General features: G+C 46.4%; 2 long non-coding RNA genes across 2 annotated transcripts in view; one reads left to right on the top strand and one right to left on the bottom strand.

Moving 5' to 3' along the window:
* LOC143211771 (uncharacterized) overlaps positions 1 to 5122 on the bottom strand; it is a 75207-nt gene extending 70085 nt beyond the window's left edge. Inside the window, exon 1 of the long non-coding RNA XR_013009530.1 lies at positions 1829 to 5122. This is a non-coding gene — a long non-coding RNA (uncharacterized LOC143211771). The remainder of the gene's footprint in view (positions 1 to 1828) is intronic.
* Positions 5123 to 5574: 452 nt separating this feature from the next.
* Positions 5575 to 26171, top strand: part of LOC143211772 (uncharacterized) — a 132803-nt gene continuing 112206 nt past the window's right edge. Inside the window, exon 1 of the long non-coding RNA XR_013009531.1 lies at positions 5575 to 6763. This is a non-coding gene — a long non-coding RNA (uncharacterized LOC143211772). The remainder of the gene's footprint in view (positions 6764 to 26171) is intronic.

Raw genomic sequence — 26171 nt, 5'->3', positions numbered from 1 at the left:
AGGATCGAAGCTGCGAGCGAGCCTCGATTACATATCTCTTCATTACGGCCACCCTGGGGGTCCGTTTTCATGCGTTATGAACGGACAGCTCATGGACGATCACTTTCTGAGAATGTTACAAACTCGCTGAATCGTGTGAAAACATGTTAAATAGATTTTCAAAAGTGTAGTTGTACTTCCTCGAGTATTAGCATGTTCGCAGTATATTGTCAGTAAGATTCACAGACACCTTCCGTGTCTGAATTGGGGAAATGCATAATTAAAGACACAATGAAGTTTCTAAGAAAATGTTTTCAGTACATTCGCACAATTCTCTACGATCAATCTCGGTGAAATTCTCAGTACATTTTGCCAATTTCCGTAATAAAATAAAATAATCTCACGATCTCAGTACCTCCATTTTGCTAATTTCTCTAACAAAAGAAAATTTACTGGAATGGCCGATCTCCGGTTGCCGCGAGCGGGTCGGTTAACGAAACGTTCAATCAGCGTGCCGGGCGACGAAAATGGAAGAAAATGGTCGGAAGGGAAAATCCGGCGATCAGGATGCGGCGCGGGATCCCGGCGAGGTATTTCGAAGGACGACGAGGCAATCGGATTGCTCGCACGGCACGCATACCCGATGAACCGAGTCGACGTCGCACCGGGGGATGGTTCTCGGCGTCGTTTCTATTAATTTGCGGGGCGTCGCGGTGCCCGGCGTCCTCGGAGACGATTCCGCATGCGAGACCGCACGCGCCCACGCTTTTTGTCCGGCCCCGCTCGCATTATATTAAGTTTGATCCGCGTGCATTCCAGCCGCGCGGTGCACCGATTGAATAATGCGGCCAGATTTTATTCCTCGCGGCCCTCCGCCGACGACGGGAATCTCGTCTGCGATCTCTCTATAGCCCTTGCCCTCTGTTCCCTGTCTCCGAGTGTTTGTACTGGCTGGCTGGAATCGTAGGGATTAAAATTGCGGTGCGCGTCGATGAGTGTTCAATTGGTGAACAAAGTTGAAAGTTGGTGACTTCAATCCTGCAATGCTTTGCATTGATGTAGGCTTCTTAATTCGTGCGAAATTAGAATGTTCTGGGTTTGTTGCAAGGCACTAGGACCAGATCATAAGTTCGTCCCTTAATAACTTTACTGAGGTGACAATTCTTTTTAATCTTCCATTTGTTTATTTTTTACACGAATCTATAGAAACTGCAATCTACTTTTTTTTAACTCATGTCCAAAAAGGATCTATTGAAGAATAACACGGATTCAAAGATTGTCGAGGAAGTTATTAGCAGTTTTAAGATCTTTCAACATTTGGTTCTGATATTTTTGAACACCCTGTAGGACACTGTAGGTGCAAGTGGCGTCTTCCTCTGCGCACTTTCGACAGTGTGACTGGGCAGCTGGACCCACGTGAAACAACGACAGCGAATATTGAATCGCGGAGATTGTCACGATCCAGATTCAACATTCAACAGTGAATAATTGGAACTGTCATGTTCAGAAGAGCCTGAAGATGTCAAAACACCTCAACATCGACCACAGAAGCAACAAAAGTCCCCAACACCCTGTCAAAGACCTATCCCAACATCAAACCGCACGAACAATCCCGCGGAGCAACGGTAACATCAGAGATACCGTACAGTGGCGCCATCATCATCAGCAAGTATCACTTCCACTCTTTGTAGCAACAAACAAAACACCCTCGACCCGTAAGAATCCCCTCACAACGAACCGAGGCAAACCTGTATCCACGAAAGCAACATCAAACAACAAGACACAACGATCAAACCCTCCAAGCTGAATCTTTCGATTACAAACTATAAAACCCAACGATCAATCTCACCCGATCGTCATCCTGCGCAGCTCGCGAGTCCTTTCCAGCATCATCCGCGAGGATTCACTTTTCCAGTGAAGTACACTGACAATTCGTAGGATAGCTGTCTCTCTCCAGAGTTTCTCGTGCACAGGGTCTGGTTCACTGGGCGCAGGAGTCGGTCGGCGACGGGTCGCCTAATCGTCCGTTTTCGGGTGGTGCGGACGGGTTTCGCGCGGATCGCCGAAATTCGGGAATCGACGCGAGCGGATCGCACTTGTGTCGGTTGCGGGCAGGTAGCATCTGGGCACTGAAACCGCGGTGGATCGAGTGCTCGACGGTAGAACGGGTTGTTGCGGGCCGGGTAGAGGAAAGAAGGCGAGCAGGAAGGACGACGGCGAGCGAGAGAGAGTCCTTTATGGTGGATCCACTGGCCCGCCACCCGTTCGTTCGTTTGGCTCCTCCGGTTCTTCTTCTTCTTCCTCCGATATATACACGTCGGAATGTTAATGAGTCGTCGCATCGGGACAACGGGGCCCGGGCGATCGAATTATTCGCTTCTGACCGGCCGATCAGATAAATCTCGAGCGGTTTTGCCGCTCGCGGGTACCGGACGCTGCCACCGGTGCAACGCATATTTCCTGCGGCCGGGATCATCCCCGGATAACGCGAATTATGCGGATCGACCAGCCTAACCGCGACCCCTATCTGATCCGGACCTCTGCGCAGAACCCGCTGCAATTAGTGGACCGCGTTATGCCAAGTTTTATGAAGTCTATCGAGGTCGGTGTTTCGGCGAATCGAGGCAGGTCTTGCGGAAGCTAATTTCGGAAGGGCTAAGGTTCTCAATGTAATTTTATGCGAAGCGCAACATTCAGCGTTGTTTAACGTCACACAAGCAATCGAGGAGCTCTCGTTTTTATATTTATTTTAACTTGGTATTAAGCTAACATATTTTTAATATTGTGCAATTTCTTCAAACAGTCCTCAACATTTTTCCTAGTCCACCATGCCGACTGTGGCCCCCACATGAAGGATGCTAAAGGAACGCACCTACGTTTATAGGGGATGAGGATCGTTAGGGGAATTTGCGAAATCGCATCGCAGGGTTCTTCCGAACGCGGACCGGATTTTGGAGAAGAGATTCCGCATCACGATAGCCATAAACACTCGCGAGGACCGTTTCTTTCGGACAAGTTCGAAATTAAAGATTTCTGCGCGATATTATGATGTATTCCCGAAGGTATTCCGATCGAGGTTCCATCGCATTCCGCGGTCGTCTGCTTGTCCCTTCCGAGACGTTTTTGGTAGCTGTTTCTGCGGAGGTGAATTTTAATTTCTCCGGGACGGTTGCTTGTATGTAAATGTTGCATTGCTTGGTGAGAGGTCGATCGTTTTTGTTAAAAATTTCTCTTTAGTATTTCGTTCCCCGAGGATTGTTCTCCTTTTTTGAAGTGAGATGTTTGCGCAGAGATTCGAGGCTGAAGGAATCTCTTATGTCGACATGAGTCATAAAGTTGATGAAGGAGATTGAAGGCTTGAGAAAATCTTGATCTTTATTCGTTCTCACAATCCGTATCGGTGATCTGTTCTCATGTTGCTACTCGACTATAGGTATTTATTTTTTATCTTTTTCGAATCTAGTGTGAAGAGGATTTTTTAGATTTTAGTCAAGTATTGTTTTTGGTGACAGAAACAGAGTAACAAATCAAACTATTTGCGAAATACAAGAGGCTAGAAAAACTAATGAAATAATTTTCGTGGTTGCCGAGTCAGTCCACGAATTACCATAGCAAAAAAGGAATCGAACGAATTGTTGTAAGATGCGGTACGCTTCCTCACCATTCTCAGAAATGATTAACAACAAAGTAGCGCAGGCCGCAGAGTAATCGAGGAAAAAAAGGCTTCCAAGGCTAGGGTTTAATCCAACAAAAACACGCAACGCGTATCAGACACGCGTCCGCGCGCAGGTACGAATTAAACCAATCGGGGCCGAACAAGATAAACGTAACGAGCTCGGCGTGTTACGTCAATAATGCCGGTATCTATGACATCCTATAATTAGTCGGCCGGTGCGGACGGCCGACGCTATTTCAATGTGGATTTCCCTGCCGGTTCATTAATGCAACCATTTCCCTACCAAATTCACCTAACACGGGGTATACGAATAAATTCCTCCGCGAAACCACGCGGATCTTCCATGCAAAACACGTCCCCGGGGGGTTCTTTTCGGTGCAGCCTCTTTTTCCATTTGAATATTCGTCGCGTCCACCGGAGATCTCGTTCTTGGCCCTTTCGGCCCTCCTTACGGATAATTAATGCGCGGCCCAGAAGAAGAAAAGCCGGCGGGTCGCATGTGTTCGTCATCGGTAGCGATGGGAGCAAGTTCACCTACTCGCGAGCCCGAGCCAATTTGTTCTGAGCCAGTCAAGTTTCATTTCCTTGATTAGTTTCGCTCTACTCAAATTGTTTCAATTACAAACACACCTGTTAAGTCACATGTATTCTCCATTTATTAATGCTTTCGGAATGCGAATCTTGGAATTAATGAAGAAAGTTGTACATCCAACAATAATTTCTTTTTCAACTGCAAGGGGAAACTTGTCTACTCTTCAGAAAAACTCAGAAAAATTCTCCGTTGGTTTACGAAGATCCACACAAAAGTTCATGATCCTATGATTCTACCGCCATCTTTTCTACAGTCCAACTTTCAAGAGGCGGACGACTTGATCAACCTCGAAAAAATCGTTTCGTTCTAATAATCGGGAGAAAAAATTTGGAGGGGGATTATTTTGACAGCGCTGCCAGTCCCAGTGTCAATTCGTCTATCATCGATCGGAGAGAGCAGCGCAGAAATCGGCTGCGCCATCGGATCCGCAAAACACTCGGCGAACGGTCGCCCGACAGAAACCTGTTTCCAATGAACGACTTCGATGAAGCGTAATACGAAATTCCTCGTGAAAATGAAGTCGAGCGTCAGTCGGTCGGACGCTCTTAAACCTCTCTCTTTCTCTCGTTTCTCTCTCCACTTGGTTTCTTTTCCTTTCTTTTTTTCTCAACTCGAAGCCGGAGGATCGTCTCTCGTGTGTTCGAGGCGAAGCGTCGAACGCGTCGATCCGCTCCGGCCGAGCGTATTTGCTCGCGATAACGAGCGACGTCCGCGACGGGCATTAATATCGGCGTGCCCTATAAGCGGGTAACTCGGTGTCCACGAGACGGCGCGGGTATTTACATACCAGCCGGACCGAGCGGGAACAAGTCGGTTCTCACGTGGAGACACGCGTTTCGAGCTCTCTCTCTCTCTCTCTCTCTCTCTCTCTTCTCTCGTCGCATCCGGATCCAGAATGACTAGACTCCACGTTTTATGCTGCTGCACCGTTATCCCTCACTCTCCGATCAATTTTCCATTAAAAAACCTGGGAGACTCGGCAACTACAGAACTGCAGATTTTGTGCATTTGTGGCAAAAATGAATAGGGTAAACTGCCCAAATATGAACCACTTTTTGTTGATGTCATTTTTTTATTATTTTAGAATGCTCTTTTCGACCAAGAAATTAATAGTTGTAGATGCATTTCCTCCCAATAAGATTCTGGGGTCAAGTTTGTTCAAAAATTAACATAGCTTGGTTCTTAATATGGTACACCTTGAGCCATATATGAACCACTTTTTGTTGATGTCATTTTTTCATTATTTTAGAATGCTCTTTTCGACCAAGAAATTAACAGTTGTAGATGCATTTCCTCCTAAATTATAACTGTCTTTATCTTCCCTAAAGTGAAATTTGCTTGAATCAATTTTGTAATTTTTAATTCTTTGCACTCGAACGCATTTATTTATCATGTACTGAAGTAGTCGATCTATTTAAATTGAATCCCTTTCCTTCTTGTTATTGCATCTTGTTCAACTATTTCATTTTATCGCCATACAAGAGGGATTAGATGATGTTTCCGAGAGCTGGTTTCGGAGACAATCTACGAGTTAATCCTTCCAGACCTGAATCATTATTCTTGCCTGTTACCATTGCCTTTATTCGAGGTGGTTTAAGATCCTTTAACTGTCCGAGGATACTGAGCGATAATATGTATCGCAGTCATTAATAGACTGCGGAATTTATGCAGAATAAAAATTGTTAGAAGCAACAGGAGCCACTCAAGAATATCTTTCCTTCTTGAATATAATTAATACAAGCCAGAATCACTATCAAAAAATCGTGGAAAGGAGAAACCTAGACCACGATTGTTCATTCACAGCTGCATAATACATGAAAACAGAATCAGTGCCAGAAAATCGTGAATAGGAGCATCGTAGAGCACTCACGATTGCTTGAAGCCGCAATAATCTGTCGAAACGAAAGGCCATCGGAATGATAAAGGGGATTCGATCAGATTCGGCGGACGCGTTTTGCGCTCGAAAATGCAGAAAGGGCAGGCATCCGCGAGCGGACGTTACGAGACACCGGCTATGCGGCTGGCAATAAATCAAATCGAGTTTTTCAGGGCAATGGCCGGCGCTGGGCACGAATGGTAATGAAAACCGGCGGACGATACAGCCGCGATAACATTCCCCGCGGCCGCGTGTCCCGCTCGCGACGATGCCAGCGACGACAAGCACGGCTGCGACGACGACGAGGACGACGGATCGTCTGTGCAAAACCGAGCCGACCCGTCGTCGCATCCCTCGCATTCTCATTGTCCGCTTGCGATCATACGTTACACGTGTCCACGGCAAGCGTACGTGCGCGAGCTCCGAGCGGAAAGATCGTTCGCAAATTTCTCGATCGGGGCAGAAAAAGTGTCGTGGTTTTCAGAGATTCTGGACTGGAAAGTTTGTGTTCCTAGAGTTCTTTCGATACTATCCAGGCCATTTATGGGATCATTACATTTATGTATTCATGTGTGGTACTCTCTATTCCTGCAGTGGTTGAAAGCACAGTGAAGTTTTTCTTCGGAGTTCATTGAGGACTGTGAGTATGTTGATACTTTGAAACTTGACATTTTTGTGGAAAATGTTTGTACGTGCAAATGTTTTCAAATGTTTAATAACTATTTTATTAACCTTTCACTTAAATGTTTCATTGTATGGTCAGCTGCACGTTTATGCCTAATAGTTTCTCCGTTAAGAATGCTTTCACGGAAAGACAGCAATTATTGGAAACTTGAAGGAACAGACTAATAATGAGGGACAGTCTAACTGTACATTAGGAATGCAAAATTTAGCCAGTTTTATTTAAAATACAGCTCCAGCAGTCCCATAAAAACGTAACAACAGTCACAAGACCCCTTTCATCAGACCAGACCAACTCTACAATCGTCAAAACGATTCCACCCTAATAATTTCCACCGAAAAGACATAATAAGACAGTAGACCACCAAAGCTAACTGTGGATCGCCAAGAATCAGTACAACCGGTGCTCCACAGACAAAGGCCACCGCCTCGGTTTGTCTATTATTACCCGAAATCTCTGATCGAAGGTCCCTAGAGATGATCGATACAGGTGGGTCGGGCCAGGTGTCTCGATCAGCTGATTGATGGCGCGTGCGGTAAGTTTAGCGCGTCCGAAGTGCCGATAATTGCAGCTCCTAACCCGTGTTCGTTATCAGAGAGCGATCCGACACGGTGCCGTCGCACCGAAACGGATTTATCGATCGAAAAACGATCAATTTCGACGTCGAACGAAATCCGAAAAACCGTGGGCCAGCGGAGAGAAACAGAGAGAGAGAGAGAGAGAGGGAGAGAGTAGTCTCTCTCGAAAAAGCAGGTTGCAACGCTGACGCTGGCCGAGTCCCCCAAGCTCGTTTAACCGCTTCCCTCGCGTCTATCTACCCCGATCTTACATAAGAATATAAATATAGAGCCGCGGCCGGACTGCTCGAAACGCTGGGAGCAGTTAAACGATCAATTTCTCCGCGTACGTGAATAGAATCCGGGAACGGCCTTCCTTGTAGCGTTTATTACACGTTTTAGCGGCCGCAGCCGACCAACCCTCTCCACCAGGAGAGCCGGGCGTCTCGGTCAAAGGTTTATGGAGGAAACGTCACGGTTTGCTGGATCGCGAGCACAAACGCGTACGAATCGTTAACAGAAGATAATTAACCCGCCGCCATTTGCCGGCCAATTTAATTCCTCCGCGAGGAAAGCCATTTTAACGAGCACTCCCGCGGGCCGGCAACGCGGCGACCTTACGTTAGTCAAGGATAATACGTTGTCCTAATTGTATGAAATTGTGCAAAATCTCACAAATATCTATGCAGACAAATTTTTCTATTACTGTCCGCTTCAAAAATATATAGGATCCAATGTACACGGCTAACATTAGAATAGGGTTGCCAGATCTTCTATATTTGATATGAGTCTTCTATATTTGAACTTGATTTTTACGTATCTATATAGGAATTTTCAAAAATCTTTGTTTGAATAAAAAAGTTTAAAATGTGCTGTGTACCTCTTTTACTTGAACTTCTATATTTTGAGCCTATCTCATACATAATTGCAGTTTTCACCACTTCTTCTATATTTGGATAAAACATTTCTGGCAACCCTACATTGGAACAGCAATGCACAGAGAGAAGATTAAAAATAAGAGGCTGACTACTGGGACACTTCCTCTACCATGTAACTGCGGCATTATTGACGAATGTAATGCGAATGAAAAAGGTAACTAATGGTGTAAAATTTGATGTCTGCATCAACATAGGGCCACGAAGGGTTAACGATCATCCGAGGCAGTCGAACTTGAGATAGGAAAGTAGACACGTGTCCTCCTGCAGAGGGCTAAGAGTTCGAGGTTAGAAGCTCTCTATCAGTCGAAGGACCTCCGAGGCAAGGACTCGAAGACAGCGGGTTCGTCACGGTGCATTTTCGTCGAGTACTCAGACGGTGCGTCGCGTCGTCGGTCATCCGGGCGGGTAGATACCGACGTAGAGTAATACTCTCCTCCCGCGACAGGGAATCCGGGGGATGATAGATGGTCGTCCGTCCGATATTATCTCAGGTGACGAAGTCACGCATGCACGGGCGAGCGCAGTCACGCGTGCCGATGTCGTAACGAGCGGATGGTACCCGACGCGACTGTGTTCGAGTGTAGGTGGCCGACGATGGGTCGCGACGGGTAGAAAGAGAGATGGAGAGAGAGAGAGAAAGAGAAAGTAGAGAACGAGGTAGTTAGTTATCTCGAGGGTTGCACCTCTCTCTGGCCGTTCGGCCAGCCGGAGGTGAGACGAGGGCCGGGCCTGAAAGAAGCGCTTAACGAACTGACGACGACATTATTGTTGTTGCTCGGCCCCGGGACGCGTTCGGCCGGCTACCCGCTACTCCTTTTATCGGATGAGGCCAGGAGGCAGACACCGCCGCCCGATGTCCCGGCGATTTTCTCTGTCCCTTCGTTCGCCGGAAGAAAGGCCCGCCAGAGACGAAGAATGGCGAAGGGGGAGACAGCCCGCGATTTCACTCTAATGCCGGCGAGAGGGTTTTAATTAACTCGCCTCTCTGCTATCTTCCCCCTTTCATCCCCGGTATTTACGTGTGTCAGCGGTATTTTCGTTCGCCGACTGCGCTGCCCCCAGGAAAACTGCCAACGTCCTACCGCTGTGAATCGCCGATCCGGTTGTACGTTCTCACGACCGTCCCGCAAGTTTATAATTTTCGTCGAAGAAGCTCCGAGCGATCACTTTCTGTCAGGAGCTGCAATTTCTTTCGGCCTCCTACCAGAATATGAGCCCTTCAGGAGATCTATCAGAACTTCCTAACTAATAAACATTTCTGACTAAAAAAATTATGACGTACTCACTACAGTACTTCATTTGAAACCCCAAAAAGTTGGTTCCGCAATCTCTTCCAGTTCCCTAGAAAAAAAATTCGCGAAGATCACCTTCCTCCAGTGGTCTACACGAGTCCTCAGGATCCCTAATCGAGAGGCATCAAAGGCCAGCGAAAAACGAGCAAAGGCGTTCCCGAGTACGATCTTCGAGGAATCGGTCTTCAACAGGGCCAGCGACCTCTCGGTCCCAATCCTGGGGAACCTGGGATCGGATCGGGAGAGCATCGACGTGACCGAGGGCCGTGTCCTTCGGCTTGTCCGTGCGAAACGGACAAGCTGCAGGCGGACCAGCGACACGTCCTAATACCCATCGTGAGTTACTAATCCTTTAAACGGATTACCAATTAAACGTGTCGCCCTGTTCCGTAGGCGGGCCGGACCGGCGGGAGGGAGGGAGACGCGATTCGGCCAAGTTTCGTCTCCGAGGGGGATAGTTTTCTGGCGAAAGTGGTCGGAGGTTGTCGGCGCCGCGAGAGATCGCTGTAACGGGTGTTACGTTTCAAATCTGAAACAAGCTGGCCCGCTTCGACAGCGAGTATGCGCGCAGCTGCCAAGCGAGGCGCATACTCGCTGTCACGTCGCGAAACTCGACACTGCCCACCCCAACGTGTCCTGTACTGTCCTGCACTGTCCGCGACCAGATCAGACGCGAGCTGACTCCTTCCTTCTTCGTGAACACCAGCCACCCTCTAACTCGTTATTCCCGTTAGCCAGAATTTGTCTAGGGTGCATTATTGAATGCAGCCAGCCATTGGGCTAGACGTCCATCTGCTGCACTATGATGCAAAACGCGACGCGTGCATCTCGCTTTCAGTGCCTGTCAGCGGATAATACGAAGGCCACTCACGAGGACCTTGAGCGATTTTGACGGGCGAATTTCATTTAGCAATTTCGGACATTAATTCTCTGGCTTGGGTGCGAGATCTGCGGGAACGCCATTTCGGGGATTTTTTTCTTGAGTAATTTGTGGACTTCCTTTTTAAACAACATATTGTACACATATTGTATTACTTGTAGGATGTTTTCGGCTGCGGAATCTCAAAGAATGAATTAAAAATAGTGTAATATTTTTAAATAGTTCGTTGAATAAACGACGAATCTTCAGGGCGTCACCGAGCAGCGGGCCCAAGATTAACCGTACGTGGTTCCATTTGATCAATCAAGCCGACAGGGCTGCGTACCCTTGTTTTTCAGCGATCACACGAGTCGTCGCGCACGTCACGTCGACGGTATCTGCCGTAAACACAAAAGCTCGATAGATCTGCAGCAGTTTTCGATGCAAAAGCGGGGCCCGGGGGTGTCGATTCTTTCGCTTCTGTGCCGTCGCTCCTTCTCTCTTCCGGAGTGTTCGACACGGCACCGCGGGGCGTGCTCACTTTTCAAACGAGCTTACTCTTTGCCACGCAAGAGCACATCGCTCGGAGGGGGCCGGCCCGGGTTTCAAATCCGGCTTGATCTAATAGGGATTAACAAAGTGACAAATGTAAGAGTTAGTGATGGGAGGGCTGCCAGTGCTGGCTGGCACCCCTTGCGCCGTGCACAGGCCTCGCTCGCTGAAAAATATCAATGAACTACAGCGACAAACGCCGTCGTTCGAATCACTGGAATATTCACAGCTTCTTTCAAAAAAGTTACTAAAGGTTAACAATGGGGAATAACATTTGCTAGACTAACCCTTTGTGAAAATGATAATTGATATAACGTGCGCTATCAGATACTTCACGTTACTTGATAACATAAAATATTGCTGACATTGAATAAAAAGAGTTCGAAGAATAGAAATAAAAATTGTTTATATCAACTGCGAGCTACATAGACAATTATTTCTTGTGCGAATAATTTTATAAAACTAAAAACAATGCGACTGGATTTTTAACATATTTAAATTTGATCTATTAATGTGTTTCAAGCCATTCGACTCAATCTGGTCCATACTGTACTAATAACAGACCCATTAAAATACCGTTCATAATGCACATACTCAAATTACCAATGGTTCAAACAACGTGGTAGCCTCTCTAGCAATAGAGGGTTACATAATACACATTCTACGTGCGATGGTGTTGGAGCAAAATAATTTCCCGTTAGCACCCTATCGATACCGCGCAACGAGAGTAACGCAACGGTTCAAAAGTTGTTTTGAGGCGCGGCGCGGGGACTATCGAGTGTCACAACAGAAGAATACACGCGGCGTTCCATTAGAAAGTGCTCGAGCTAACTCTCTGGAGTAGTGCTCGACCGGCCCTCGATCGGGGAGATCCATTCACCTCGTCGCCATTACCCTTCCATCCAGTTAATTTTCCATCGGCGTCGCGTGCCACTTGATTCGAACCCCCGTGGCAGCCTTTTACGACCGGTTGCGCGACATCCACGGCAACCGGGGACCAAAGGCAGTAAACTGCACGCACGTCTTTCAATGGCGTCTCTGCCAACGCAGACCCTGAGTCTCCGGGCGTTAGACAACCTCGACAATAACCGAGCCGCTGTTGCGGTTCTAGTAGCGACTCGAATAATCGTGTCAACCGGCATTATTCGAGGATGTGCAACTCGATGAGATAGAGAGAGAGAGATGCGGAGAAAGAACGAACTGCAGAGAGAAAGAGATAAAAAGAGAGACGAAGGGACTGTCTCGTTAACAAAGCCAGCACATTCGGCAACAGATGCGAAACGATGTCAATCAGAGCGTGCACGCGCTCTAGGGTCGCGCCGAATGATTGACATATTTTCGCCGGTGAATTCATCTACGTTTGCGTCAAGAACCGGATAGCCTAACATAAAGCTCGAACTATGTCCCTTCAGTCCCCGGCTCCACTAGTCTGAAGAAGATCACGATCCAATGTGCCCCGGGTCCGTTCCTCCGAGCAATTTGCACGGCCACCACCCCATTGCGATTTCGCGTAATCCCATGATCTCACGGTCGGCCCGATTCTACGTAACCGTGTCTCATGATCCGCTTGCCGATCGGGGATGTATACAAATACCGTTCACGCGAAATCGGGATTGTTTCTTTGGAACGGGATTTCCTGGGGTCGCCTCCATGGGAAATATCGCGATCGATGCAGCTTTGAAGAATCTGTTGGTCGAGTACCATTTGGGAAATGTTTGCACGTATGATTATCAATCTGATCCTTCTGGCGTGGATGTAGCAGCTTTACTTAACGTCCGGTAAGAAATAATGAAAAATGATGAAAATTAATAGTAGATTCAAAATAAATGAGTTTCCATAGAAATTCTCGATCTAAACATTTCTGTACGACTTATACAGAGTTTTGTAAATTAATCTACAGTCTAGTAACTGTAGAACTTGGTAGGTGATAAATAGACTGCGGATTTTATACATTTATGACAAAAATGGGCACAAAAATGGGTACAATTTAAAGCAGTGAACGAATTAAGAAGATTTGAGGACATCTGTGTATTCATTTCAGCTGAATAAGACAATTAAAAGAAGAAAGAAATTTCTATTTGCCTCCCGTGTCTTGCAATCAATGCAAACATTTTTTATTTTGCATAAAGATTCGCAGTCTAGTGATGAATAATTCAGCTAATATTAATTAGAAATTTCGAGGTGCGATTGTTGCTTGAATTTCGATGGTGAGAAATGCAGGGACCACCAAAGAGCCACGGGACTATTATCCGAGGAGCGGACCGCGGTTCTACTATGATCGATTAACGTAATGGTTGGAAGCGCGTTCACGGCCGAGGATTTATCGCGTTTAATTCCGGGTTCGTTCCAGTTACCTTATCTCCGTTTCCCTTCACGCTGCACGCACCGGCGAAGGATTGTCAAGAGGCGCGCGATTAATGGATTTCGATCCAGAACGCAAGCGAGGCTGTTTGATAGAACATTCGTGTACGAGGCCACGGTTCGCGGGCACTGTTTATACGCATCCTTGTACCTGGAAAACGGTTCCAGTGAGCATAGGCTTAACACGCAGAAGTAAGCAGAAATACAAGTACGATGAAAACTTCTCCAAGAAATATCAAGTTCAATAATTATTTCCAAGCTTCAAACTCACTCGCTATTTTTCTAACTATTTTTCCTTTATTCTGTGACAATTCAGTTTCGATTTAAAGAAAGTTTCATCGCTCCGTTTCAATCCTACAAGAAAATAATAACAAAACGGAGTCACAACAAGCCAATTTTAATTTCCTGAACCCGATGATCCCTGCGATTCGATGGTAGCCCGTGATTACAGGAAAATTCCGGAAATCGTACTCGGACCAGCGGGTAGCATCCAATTCCGCTAAAAACGCGAGTCTTGTCGAACTTGTTTTCATTAAGGTATTGCTTTCGCTTGTTTCCCCCGATGACACGGGGCAATTTCGATCGGCGTTGTCCCGGACTTGTCTCAGCCATATTGTTCTCGGGCTGGTTTCCATTCCGGCGGTGCGGTGTTCCCGTTCCGTTCCTGTTCCGCGTGCGCAAATCGCAGAAGGGAGGATGTCGATGGGGACGGGACGGCCGGGAAAGGCGAAATCTGCAAGCCAAAACGAATCAGAGTAATCCTCCTCGACGCGTTCTCGAAAAACCCTCGCTCCACATCGCTCTGCACCGCTCTGCTCGAAGAGCATCGCGCGCGGTGGTGGAGAGGGTGAGAGCACCCCCGCGTCGGGAAAAGGGCCGACGACGGTCGATGAGCATTTCGCAAATGGATCTGTCTCTTTTCCCACCCCCGAAGTCATCCCTCTTGTCTGTTTCGTCTCTTTTTTTGTCCTGGCCGCGGTCGAAGCGGTTCGCCACCGATGTCTTACTCTCTCCTACCCCCCTTTTTTCATCTTCCGCTCCGTTCCGCGTTTTACGGCTTTATCCTTCCTCGTCAGCGTCCTTCTTTCGGCTCGCTCCAGTTGCTGCTCCTGCTCCAACCAGCGTCTTCTTCCCGTCAACCTACTCTTCGACGATCCAGCTTCCTCACCCTCTCCAACCCCCGTCCTCATCGAGGCTACGTTTCTTCCCCACCCTCTTTCGACGACGGTGTCCTTCGGGGAGCCCTCGTCGTTTTAAATTGCTGATGAGCATTTTTAGATTGGTTACGTTAAGTGAATTGGTACATAGACGGCACTGTGTTCTCCCGATAAAAGTCTTTAATGAAGCCCGGGGAAAGACGGCGCTGATAACGCCCCCCGCGTGCTCGCCGACGATAGAGCCCCGATCCGCTTATGTTCGATGCAAACGACACTTGTATCGGGACACGGCCTCCGTAATGGACGCGATGAATAATTTGACGGCTGCTTGGTAGATGGAAAATCGGCCGGGAATCAGGCCAGCTTCCTCTGATCGGACAGGCTGGAAACGATACTTCATCGTGTCTTCTCCAAATTGCAACCAGATCTAGGTGCACGGTAGTAGGTTATATTTTTAAAGAGTTACATGGTGGGCTAAATTATTCAAACTTGGCCGTTACTTTTTAAACAAATGGCCATAAAAGGTGTTAGGTAGCGGCCAAGTTTGAATAATTTAGCCCTCCATGTAACTCTTCAAAAATTAAATAGCGTTCTCTGAACGAATGAACTGAATGAATTTTGTTTGATCTCAAAACTTTTTACGGCTATAGGAACTTGGCTCCTGTTTGCAGGATGTTTTTGTTGGGATCTAATTAAACTGAAACATTTGCCTTCACGAATTCGACAATTCTACCAACCAACATTTCTCTCCGCATTTTCACACGGTCGCGTGAACTCCGAGCAACCTGTCACGACTAGATCGATTGCGGTGATCCCCGAGGCTGGAATCAGAAGCTCGGTTCTCGCAGACCTGGTTCATCATGGTCGAGGAGGGTGATCATCGAAGAAATGACGCTTGACGGCAAGCGTGTTGTCCTCGAAGCATTTGGTTTGTAAACGTCGATCTCTCGACGCGTCTCCTCCAACCCCCCGTTACCACCCCCGAGTGTTTGTCGTTGTTGCGACAACGGCGTCACGTGTCGATTCGCATTATTACTATTTGTCGAAGAGCGTCGGCCGTCGACGGAGCAACGGAACGGGGTGCGACAGACCCTTCGTGGGAAAGGCCAACACAAACAGAATAAAATGGAGATAGATAAAGTGGCGCTAGAGATCTCGCAGGGTGAATACACACCCCTCCGGCAGCCGCGTCGTCTCCTGTCGCCGCTTAATCCGGGATTGACTCGTGTCACTTATTAATATTTTATGCAAACACCACGATTTACGGCCACGCGGACGCATTACGGGACACTCTTTGCTTGCGAGCGACCGATAACCGTGGCCGCGACAACGGCTTTATCTCCTCCATCCATCGTGACGGATCGCATTACGTCTTGATTCCCCGAGGCTCCAATCCTTCTCTCTCTCTCTCTCTCTCTCTCTCTCTCCCACTCGCTTTCTCTCGCTGTTTATCTCCGCGGATTCATCCCCTGGTGATTATTGGATGAAGTCGTATACTGAGAGCGCGATATCATCTGCAACTGGATGCACCGATGCACCGAGATCGCTCTGTCACGGGTGAGATGAATTTTTGTTTGCTTTCAACTGTAGGTTTTTAACTGATCGCAGATTCTCGATCTTTTAGATTAGGAGAATGCTTTCTGTTTTGGTCGTCAGTTCGATTTTTGGGACAAATCTGCGTGGGCGCAATTTAAAAATGTAGAATTACAATGTACAATTGCTCGTGCAATTAATGCAGAAAAATTTCATTTTGTATAAAAATCCGCAGTGTACCGATGGCATTAGAAGAATTTGTAATTGCATTATTTTTAGCTTGAACGACTGCTGGGAGTCTGTATGCATTACAGATTTGATTCAAGTTAATTTGTGAAATACGAGCAGCATTATCCGAACAGAACACTTGGTTGGCTTCCCCCAGATCCGGCGTGCATTGCAATGTAATCACTGTTGTTTAAACACATTTAGAACCGTAAGTTGTATACCCGATTTCTTGGATTTAAAACCTGTTTTACTGGTAGCGAGGGAATTAAATGTAAGAAATATAACTGCGGCGTGACGCGGGGCTAATAAAATAACTTTAATTGGATTGAATAAAATCAGATCTGAAGGAGTTAGCATGGAAACAAGTCGCACTTTTATGGCTTGTTAGGGGAAGATACTGCGCCGGGAAAAAGAGATGGCGCCACTGTAGCTCTCTCTCTCTCTCTCTGCGGTCGTATAGTTTCAAATCATTTAATTCGACAATTTTATGCAAATTCATCTACATCCGTATCATTGGCAACATCCATAAATTGATCGGACGGCAGCAGTTCGAAAGGCTGAGAAACACTGGGTGGAAAATCAATAACCAAAGTACGAAATCCGAATTAAATACGTTCGTATTTAAATTAAACCGTATGAAACGTCATTCGAGACTCACCGGGCGAATATTCATATCCCTTCAATGATACCGATCACGAGATTGCAGACATCGTTGCATTCATATCAAAATACACACAGGTGAATTTGATATGATTTTTGCCGGAATGTCGATGCTTTAAAATCAGTGACAGGAGAAACGCACTTCGGCTCCAATCCTTGCAAATTACATAAAAATCTGCAGTATATTCATCGCACGATCTTCAAATTATTTTCTACCAAAATTCTATCATAAAATTAGAAGGGACTCGTCTCTATCCGATATTGTTAACTTTTATCGACTCTTTGTGAATGTAACGACACATTTTTCTACGGCCTGTCCTCGGCATCCCCAACAAAAGCAAGTCAGGCTCGCAGCGAACAAAACCTCTCTGATCCGAACCGAAAGTCGCTATCTGAAATCAGATCGGGAGTCTTAGGCGCATCAATTCCTGGCAGCACCGGTTGGTCCAGATATGGGAGCGTCCGTGGTGTTTCGGTTTGACATAAAGGTGGTTGGTGGTAGCATCGGGACAGGAGGAAACGCGATCGTATGGCTGCTCTGCGGATCGAGGGCCGCGCGCGGTCTCCCCATCGCTCAGCCAATGAATACGAATAGGCTTCGAGATACGATCTCTCCAGGGATAGCCGGCTCTGGAGGGGTTAAATTAAATGATTTGCATAAGTAGGTGGGTGTCGACACCGGCAAACATTGACAAACGCGTGTGCAGCAGCCACTTTGTCTCCCCTTCTTCTTCGCGGTCTCTGTCTCTCGTTTAGTCTCTCTCTCTTTCTCTCTCGTTCTCTCTCGCATTTAGCGCGAAACCGAGCGAGTCAGCGGGGGGAGGATAAAAAGGGAAGTTATTCGAAAGAATATATTATTACGGATAATGGAAACAGCGGGTTCGACGTGAACCGGTCGCGAGATAAGAGGAACGCGCCACGAGTCGACACGTGTCGAACGGGCTGCGGGTCACTGATACAGCCGTTCGCAATTACGGTACACACGTCGGGCGAAAGCGAGCCAATCGGGCCCGATAATCTTCGACGGCCTCCCGGCGAATTAGCTGGCTCCTTAATTACACCCCGCCTCAAGGTTGCACAATGCAAATCGATCGGAGAACCGGCCTCGTAAACGCCACACCGAGTTTTCTGGGGAAACCGGGCCCCACGGACTTCATCCTTTCATCCCGGGCAATTGGAAATTAATTTTTTTTTTTTACCTCAGCCAGTATTTATTTTCGCAAGTCGCCAGAGATTTCGACGCGTTATTTCCTTTTAATAGTATCGAGAGACTGCATATTTATGAAGCCCATCTTTTTCTCAAAGCTCAAGGGATCCGCCGAGACAGTGTATTCCAAATGACGATACAATTATGATTGTAGCTTGCTTTTTGGAAGAGACTGTGTCGGGTATCATCGAAAGATATTAGCGAAGCCGGGATCGTTATGCAAATTTCGAGGACCCAAGTCGGGAGGAACATTTTATTTCCCGCCGGAATTGGGTCCGGTGAAAAATGGAACGAGGCTTCGTTAAATTTCGATTAAATAAATTTCAATTAAATTTACATTTCACGTGTCGTCGACTTTGCAGAAAATCTTTCTGCAGTCGGGTGAAGCCGTTTCGTTAGAAATGTATCGCTTCGCAAAATTATTATAGCCAAAGCGATTTCATTGAAATTATTTAATAATTCCTACACAGCCACTTTTACGGGTTTAGTAATTGCAAATTTAGAAATGTGAGATCTCAGAGATAGTTGCAGAAAATACCGTGGATTCGAAAATAGAAAACGAGTGTGGACGTGGAGGCTCAAATAAAGTTTAGCATGAACGCGGATAAAGAACTGCTAATCCGCAGAAGCTTTTCTGCAGCGTGCCCCATCGAGCGAGAACCATTTTCAATAAAACAGCGTTTCAATGACTACGCGAAAACGCAATTCGCCCTCGTTAAGTGCAACCTCGCGAGCGCATTCGACCAGGATCGAATGCGTTTTAGAATGGCTTCAGAAACGTAAGAAATAATCGAGTGAAATTTCATTCGAGGTTCGAGGCGTGAAATATCGAAAAGGGTTTAATGGTGTTCGTAGACAAAGTGATCGCGGGGTAGGAACGATGTATGTACGTACGTACGAACGTTTCGGGTGGAAATCCGCGTTGCACGTCGCGCGGATTACGGCGGCGGGAATAATGAAAAACTGTACGGTCCTTTAATAGAATTTATTACGCGCGTCAGTCTGCATTAATGCATACCGAGCAGACACGATGATTGCCAGCACGGGACAATGCAATTCCATCGGTGGACAGGGTACGGGAGTCGGCGTTTAGATTTGACATTCGTCGGCTCGGCATTGCACCCAGCTCTCTGGCACTCGGCGCTTCACGTGCGTCGCGATGCGACACGTTTTAACGGTTTTCAACGGGCAAGTGGACAACCTGTGTCGAAAAGCAATTCCGATGATCGATCAAGATTGATGTCGCCGCGCAAGTGCGCTTTCCAATCGGATATTGTTAAAGCGAGTCGATCATTTGTACTTAACTGACGCTTCCAACGAGCCTGTTCGCGGAACGATTACGATCGACAACCGTGAAAGATCGAATTTGCCGATCATTTTATTGGTTTCTTTCGAATTGATGCCTATTGCTTCACATCACCAGTTCACGGTATTGGAGGTTCTAATGGCGGGTCAAGTTCCTTTAATATTCATCAGTTGGTTTCTATACTATTGGGTTGGCAAGAAAGTAATTTCAGTATTTTAAGGTGATATATAAAACCGAATTTCTTTATTCAAACGATGAAGTTTGATCAATAAAATATTTTCTTATTTATTCTTTTTGGCCAAAGTTCGTCGAACAACAGGGAAAATATTTTATTCATTAAAATTCATTGCTTGAATAAAAATATTGGTCTCTATTTCACCTTAAAATACCGAAATTACTTTCTTGCCAACCCAATATGTATATTAAGGGTGGATCAAATTTACCACCACTCTATCAATGCTTAAAAAATTCCCAATGTTATTCGTGCGCGAATAACTTCCTTCCGATTTTGGTGCCATGTGAAAGAGCGTTCTTTTAGCCTTAAGAAGAGTCGTGATGAGGGCTCTAAGAGTTTCCTATGCAACAATTTCAAGCAATATGACGTGCGAGAAGCATCACTTGCGTCACTGCTTACTCTTTACATTCCAGCTTAGGAAATCAGCTGTTGAAGTTACTGAAATGGTTTGTGCGGCACTGGGAGAGAACGCTGTATCTTACGGAACATGCAAAAAGTGGTACCAAAGATTTACAGCTGGAAATTTTTCTTTGGAAAACGACGATCTTTCAGGTGCACCGAGAAAGTTTGATGACGGTCAGTTAGAGGAATTGCTCAACGAAAATCCGACCCAGATGCAAGAAGAATTGGCAGAAAGATTGGCAGTCACACCAGTCAAGATTTTATTACATTTCATGTACGTAAAATTTGAGTTTACACACCTAATAAAAACAATGTCACAAGATACAACAACTGGAAGGGCGAAAAACCCACAGAAATGAATCACTCGAGTGCCTTCAGCGGCGCGGCGCGGCGCGGCGCATCGATCGAATCCCATTGATCGCGGGTAGCGAAGCCGATCGGTTCGATTACGCGCGGTCGGATCGGCAGTCAGGGCGATTACGATTCAGCGTGGGCTGCGTTGGCGTGCACAGAAGGGGTAGAGGGGAGCTGCAGGTATAGGATCGTCGGTGTCGGCAGCCCGTTTCGCCGCGGCTCGCTCGTGAACATCGCGGAATGACGTATCGGTCGCGCGGTCGTTTCGGCCGTTTTAACGGCCGCCGGGGAACGAGTGTCGTCAGCCACGCCGAAAGCCGTGTACACGCGCGAGAAGAGAAACAGAGCCGGGCCAGCAGCGATCGAGAGCCGGGAATCGGTGCATGCGTCACCGGTATCGATTGTATCGATACGTACCTTTCGAATCGACCAGGAGGAGGAGGAAAGGGAGATCGGGGGGACACACGGCTGAATTAGTAGCACTGTTAATGCAGTAATCGAGTGTTTCATCGTTCGATGATTCGACCGGGAATACCGTCGATGGGGGTGAGATGCCGGGGGGTGGGAGAGACTGGTAAACCCACGGGGTGATGAGAGGGCGCAGGTGTGTGTACCCAGCATGTGATACAACGTGTTGTCATTCGGCCAAACGTGTATATTGATGCCGCGCGGGGAAATTTTTGTCGTCGCGCGCCGTGTAATTGGCCCGCCGCCGATGGAAATTTTGTCCTTCCCGCTTATTGCACCGCTCGTCACCCTTCCCTCCACCCCCAACAACCCCGATCCATCCTCCCACGCCGACGAACTCGTTTCGAACCAGCGGAAAATGCTCCGCGGATGATGTAAAATGTTAATGCCGGTGTTATTATTTAGTCGCTCGGGGGGCTGGAACGTTGCAACGCGTGATTGTAATATAAATCGGAGCGCCGCGCCGTCGCGTCGTGGCGGAGGGGGCAACGGGGGCGGGCCCCGGCGGATATTAAAATTTCATAGCGCGACGCTTTGCAGAACGGAAAAAGCGGACAGGTTTTCGCAGCTGGAACACAGGATCCGCCGCGGAATTACTCGTCCGGAGAACAATGATTTGTTTTAATACGCGTACGCGCCGAACAGGCTTTGGCACTGTGAAATAGTTGATTGTTGCTCTGGCTACGTATAATAATTTACTGAACGGTCAGCGTTACCGTGTCGATCATTCTAACTAGAGCATTTTTGCAGATGGTTCATAGGAAAATTTCGACGGAGCTTGTGACGATCATGCGATTCTCAAGGAGGATAGAAGAAACATTTTCTGCAGGAATTCCGTTTTGTATTCTATCATCGATGGACTGCGGCCTTTATGCGTTTATAGGAAAAATGAGTAGGTGAAATTTAAAACAGTCTCGAGCTTAAAGCACTTTTAAAAATGTTCAATTTAAAGATGATTTTTTGAATTCCACAAAATTGTTAAAAAAGGGGGAGAAATTGATGCACACAGATCCGGTAGTACGGTGATCAATCACGGATCCCGGAGGTTCGTAAAATCTTGGTCGACGGTGTTCCAAGGATCGCATTCGTCTGGTCGTGAATCATTTCGGTCGGTGCGTGCCAGCTTGCGAATAAAACGCGTGAACGCGGGCCCGTGTGCTCGTGTACAGTGTACGCGACGTGTTCCCGCCGTTTGTCGCCGGGAGCGACGTTCATTCGTTTTTCCGAGGCAAATGAAAAAGCCGGCGATGCATAGCTGCACCGTGCACCGTGCACCGAGCCGCGGACCGTGCAACGGCTAGGGGTTCACGCTCTCCCGCCCCCTCACGACCCCCGTTTGTCAAAACTCTTTATTGCCGTTCTCCGGACGCTGTATTCAAAGCGAGTCGAACACACAGCGCGGCCGGGAAAACGGGCCGCTTCAGTTTTATATACAACGCGGCTGGTTTCGGTTTTATTATTACCCCTTTACCCCCGCTCCACCCCCTCTCTGTCTCTTGAACCGCCTGCAAAAATACTTGGCGCTTTGCGAACTGCGCGAGATTCGCAGGTGCATGCGCATCTTCCATCAACGGGATTCTTTAAGGGGGTGCAAACGTTTATACTCGTTTCTCTCATTTATTTCGCAACAGCTTGACACGGACTTTTCCGAATTTTTGTACAATCGTACGACCGTGTAGAGTACTCGCAAAATTAATCTCGGCTCGTACAAATTTTCTTTTTAAAAGTTATGTAGATGTTTGTGAAACATTCTTCTACATTTGAGATGACTGCTTTAATTTGCATTAATAAAATTCGCAAACATTGTTGAATAAATTATTTTCTTTAGAAAGATGACTGATTAATTCGACTACGATGTTCGAAATGAAACATTTAGTTCGTAGTTAAAAAGATTCGCTTATCTACCGAACATTTAATTAGGAAATGTGATACTTTAATAACAGCCTCACTTACAATTAATTTTCAGACTGGAATTTACTTTACATACAGTCTCTGATCTTGTAGCGACGCGGAGCGTGCGCTCTCCAATTTCCATAAAAAGAAGAGAGCGATCACGAAAGCGATAAAAAAGCAATTTGCTGGAGACGTACACCTTGAGTAATTTGGAATAGTTTATTTTCACTACAGTCGCGAGACGGCGAACGTAATAATATTCGAAGGTAATAATATAATATTAACGTAGCACTCGCAATCAGGAATAATTTGATAATTACTGCTTGGATAATTGGTGATAATTGCGGAGCCTGTATTGGCATTGCTGTCATTGAAATTTATTACTCGCTTCATCATTCATTCTTTTTAAGATTTCCATCTATTTTGTAAACGGGCAATTAATTTTGTTCAACTATTAAATTCGAAGAAGTCAGCCTATTTTGACTTTTGGCCAGGGTTTTGGGATTCTTTGGTACAGTGCAACTTTCCGCAGGCGGAATCCGCTCGCACGCGGGCGATTTAACGAGCCCGTGGTTTATGTGCACATAAAAATCAGCCGAGGGGGAAACGAGTGCTCGATGCGTGCCATGGGGTAAGTAAAACGTTAAGTGGCGCTAACGAACGGAACGCGCGAATAATGGCAAAGCTCGGCCAAGCTCTCGCAGTCGGCGTCGCGTCGTTCCTTCCACGGTTGGCAGAGGAAGCTTTAAACTTAAATTGCAAGCCCGACGAATCTTCCTTTACGTACCCCCGGCTGTTACACGATAAGCGCGTGGCAGTTCGGCCACGGATCCGGCGGTGAACTTTCCGAGTTTTGTCGTTTCGCGGATCCTTTAACATTTTCGGCGATCTGACGGAAACTTCCAGCTGAATCGTCGCGGTTTTTCCCAGAGAAATTTCAAAGTTCAGTCGATGCTCGTGTGTGCCATAAATAAACGTTCTCCCTCCATCGGCACGCCCTGTACACGGTGTTACGAAAATATTCACCCCCTAAAATATTAAAGGATGATTCGGCGAACTAGAAACTAAATACGACAATTGTATTCCAATGGCTTTGTTTTCCGGATTAATGAAATTCTATCTGACAAAAAATTGGAATATTCTGAAAGTAGGGGATACCAGCTTGAAAATGAGCTCGGGAAGATTGTTTTCCGATTTTTTTTCAGAAAGTTACAACAGTTTAAAGATTGAGGTATCCTGTGAATTTATGAACGGGGGTGTATTTGAATTTTTCGCTCGGTGAAACGCGAAGGGCTGGAATCGGAAGCTTTCTGAAATTTCGTTTCGATTCCGAAACGAATCAATCAGACTTAGGGCGCAAAAACGTGTAGGGGCTTTTCATAGGTGGCCGACGAACACGTCTCACGTAGGCCACGCATTATTTATGAGATTACCGGAGATTATGGGCAACGTGATTCTGCTGCCGAGTGGCTCGCTCCCAAGAGCGATTACTGTGCCGCACGCGGTAATGAAAGCGCGTACCCATTGTATTAGCCACTGCTTATTGTCAGCAATGAATAAACATCACACATGAGTCTTTTTCGATCCTCAAAAAGCTTATAACGTGAAATTACTTAACCATCACTTTAAATTCAGTTATATTGATAACTTGGGAATACATTAGAATACCATCAAGTATGTAATTTAGAAGCAATACATGCACAATTAAAAAATTTTTTCTATTTATGTCGTTTTTATGGATCGAGTTAATATGTTGAACTTGATCCAGGGACGATAACGACTTGGATATAACCTTTATTCTGTATACGTTGTTTGTAATAAGAAACACGCCTTTTTCTTTTAACACGCCCCTTTTTTTTATAAACGAAAGTGTTACTCTAACAACGTCACAGTGTATGCGTGTGTTTAACAGTACAATGCGTGAACAGTAAAGTGCAGTATCTCATACGTTGCGCTACGACTTTAACGTGGGACTAGACCAGAGTTGGGCATTAATCGATTAAAATTTTAATCAAGATTGATTGATTAACGTGTACGATTGAAACATCGGCGATTGATTCAATCGATTGATGAAGTTAATCGCCAATCGTTGATCAAAAGAAGAAAACATCGAAAAATCGGCGATTGATTCAATCGATTGATGAAGTTAATCGCCATACGGTCTATCCATACATTGTAATAAGGAGGGAGATAGAGACAAAGAGCGGAGATGGAGAATTGACAGAAATATATCTCAACAAAAACTCGGTTTATATTTTTTCAGTATTCATACAGTTTTGATGAAAGTCTCAGCAGTTAATCATTAATCAATTATCCGATTGACGATTACAATTGAAAAGGATGTAATCGTTAACCGCAATCAACGACTAAACTATGAGATTAATTGTTAATTGCGATTAACGATTGAAGTAGAAATTCGTAAATCGCTGATTAAATTTTTGCCCAACTTTGATTGACGAATGGAGCATAGATGTTACTCCCGGTAACACACGTCAACAATGGCCTACATGGTAAGAGAGGCGTCACGGCCGGTGACTCGATCGTTGCCAGCCTATTTCCCCGTTTTTCCCTTTCTTCCCTTCCGTGGGACAGCAGTCGGAGTTCTTGTCGGAATCCTTTCAATATATACATACGAGAAAAAGGGTCTTGGGGGATGAAAAACGGCGAAGTAGGGTGGCAGAGAGGAAGGCGACCACTCAGTCGACGAAGTTATACGGCTGTCCGAGTGGCGAGGACAAAGGGACCATTTTATTATCGAGTGTCAACGAGCCTTGCCTCGTCTTGCTTCGCCTTGCCTCGGCGAAACTCGGCCGAAGCCGACTCGCTGCAATAATATTTTCCCGTGTCCCGTCCGTTATGTTCGCCCGCTAATTTATGTCGCGCTGCACTTAACGGTTCCCCGCTGGCTATCTTAACTGTCAGCTTCCTGCTTTTGGGAATACAACGCGATCGGCGCCGCTTGGCGCCTCTACTCTCGTGTCGCTTTATCATCGAATTATGCGGCCGCCGGCCCCCGTATCTCATTTTTCGGGCCAAGCCAATGCGATGGAGACATTAAAGGCAGGTGAAGCGACACGTTCGCTTCTCCGCGTGTATTTTTAACTCTCGATTAAGCTCCTCGGTCCTCGGGCTTGCAACTGTGGACCGGTCGACGCCGACTTTCGGCGGAAATGTTTTATCTGGTACAACGAAACGACGATTTCGCACCGCGATACGCGAATGCTAAATCCTTCTGACTCGCCTCTTCAAAATTCTCACCTGAACACACCGGAGAACACTTTCTTTTAACACTTACCTACCGGAATTCTAATTACAGGATTTTCTTTTACATAAAATTGTTGGTTTAAAATTTACTCGGTACTCG

The sequence above is a fragment of the Lasioglossum baleicum genome, chromosome 9 (assembly GCF_051020765.1).
Source record: "Lasioglossum baleicum chromosome 9, iyLasBale1, whole genome shotgun sequence".
NCBI classification, from domain to species: domain Eukaryota; kingdom Metazoa; phylum Arthropoda; class Insecta; order Hymenoptera; family Halictidae; genus Lasioglossum; species Lasioglossum baleicum.
Note: the sequence above shows the minus strand (reverse complement) of the source record. Positions and strands in the feature narration are given on the sequence as shown.